Source organism: Vulpes lagopus, chromosome 2 (genome assembly GCF_018345385.1).
Source record: "Vulpes lagopus strain Blue_001 chromosome 2, ASM1834538v1, whole genome shotgun sequence".
Lineage (NCBI taxonomy): Eukaryota > Metazoa > Chordata > Mammalia > Carnivora > Canidae > Vulpes > Vulpes lagopus.
Window position 1 is genome coordinate 123,497,444 of NC_054825.1, and position 2,106 is coordinate 123,499,549.

The window sequence follows — 2,106 nt, forward strand, 5'->3', positions numbered from 1 at the left end:
TTCTTTATCTTTTGGTATCTAGGTTTTTGTTTCATGGCTACCATGAGGCTTGCATATGACAACTTATATCTAGAACAGTCTATTTTAAGTTGATTGAAACTCAAGTTCGATCTCATTCCAATGCTGAACTTTTTTACTTTCCCTCCATGCTTTATGTTTTGATGTCACATTTTGCATCTTTTTTATTTTGTGTATCTTTGCTAATTACTATTGTTATCATAGATATTTTTTGCTACTTTTGTCCCTCAGCATTCATGGCAGCTTTAAAAGTAATTAATCTACTACTTTCATCATATATTTACCTTTGTATTGAGATTTATTCTTTAATATATTTTCTCATTACTAATTAGCACCCTTTCCTTTCAAGTTAAAAAAAAAGCCCTTTTAATATTTCTTATAAGGTTGGTTTAGTGGTGATGAACTCCTTCAGGGGTTGCTTGTCTAGAAAACTCTTTCTGTCTACTTCAATTCTGAATGAGAGGAGTGTGACCCTCTCCTTTCCCCATGATGGCATATGCTCACCCATTGATATCTGTGTACTCTGAAAAGGGGGAATCATCTGGCAAAAATATTACTTTGCCTGCTGTGTTTAAGGCTCCCATTCGACCTGATATTGTGAACTTTGTTCACACCAACTTGCGCAAGAACAACAGCCAGCCATATGCTGTCAGTGAAGTAGCAGGTCATCAAACCGGTGCTGAGTCTTGGTACTGGCAGAGCCGTGGCTCGAATTCCCAGAGTTCGAGACAGTGGGACTCACTGTTCTTGCCAGGGTGGTTTTGGAAATATGTGTCATGGAGGCTGCATGTTTGCATCAACCAAAACCTGGTGCTGTTGGCACCGCAGAGTGAACACAACACAAAAGCGATTTGCCATCTGCTCTGCCCTGGCTGCTTCAGCCTTACCAGCACTGGTCCTGTCTAAAGGTCATCGTATTGAGGAAGTTCCTGAGCTTCCTTTGGTGGTTGAAGATAAAGTTGAAGGCTACAAGAAGACCCAGGAGGCTGTTTTGCTTCTTAAGAAACTTAAAGCCTAGAATGATATCAAAAAGGTCTATGCCTCTCAGTGAATGAGAGCTGGCAAGGGCAAAATGAGAAACCATTGTCATATCCAGGGCAGGGGACCTTGCATCATCTATCGTGAAGACAATGGTATCATCAAGGCCTTCAGAAACATCCCTGGAATTACTTTACTTAATGTAAGCAAACTGAACATTCTGAAACTTGCTCCTGGTGGGCTTGTGGGACATTTCTGCATTTGGACTGAAAGTGCTTTCTGCAAGTTATATGAGCTGTATGGCATTTGGCATAAGGCTGCCTCCCTCAAGAGTAATTACAACTTCCCATGAATAAGATGCTTACTACAGACCTTAGCAGAATCTTGAGAAGCCCAGAGATCCAAAGAGAACCTCCAAGCACCATGCAAGAAGATTCATTGTAGAGTCCTGAAGAAGAATCCACTGAAGAACTGAAGAATCATGTTGAAGCTAAACCCGTATGCAAGGACCATGAACTGGAACACCATTCTTTGCCAGGCCAAGAATCACAAACTCCGGATGGATAAGGCGGCAGCAACCTTAGAAACCAAATCAGATGAGAAGGGGGTTCCAGGCAAGAAGCCCATGGTAGGGAAGAAAGGAAAGAAGGCTGTTAGTGTGAAAAAGCTGAAGAAACCTTTGGTGGGAAAAAAGCCGCAGCTACCAAGAAACCAGCAGCTGACAAAAAACCTGCAGAAAAGAACCCCAACATGGAAGAGAAGAAGCCTGCTGCCTAAAAACTTATATTTGTTTATTCCATAAAAGTCAAATCATTTTGAACAGCTACTTTTAAATAAAGACTTGATCAAAGACAAAAAAAAAATCTGAATGAGAGCTTTGGCAGGTAGGGTATTCTTAGTTGGATTTTTTTTCTTTCAGTATTTTAAATATGCAATTCCACTTTCTTATGGCCTACAAAGTTTCTGCTGCAAAATCTGCTGTTACTCTTATGTGGGGGTTCTCTTGTTTTTCTCTAGCATAATCACTATTCTGTACGTCTGAAACTAATGTAACATTGTGTGTCAACTACGCTTCAATAAAAAAAAGTTGCTTTTGAGTGCTGGGGGTGA

At 40.4% G+C, this 2,106-nt stretch overlaps 1 pseudogene; it reads left to right on the forward strand.

The window, feature by feature from the left end:
- The first annotated feature begins 507 nt into the window (after positions 1-507).
- LOC121485449 lies at positions 508-1,773 on the forward strand (annotated as a pseudogene).
- The last annotated feature ends 333 nt before the right edge of the window (positions 1,774-2,106 follow it).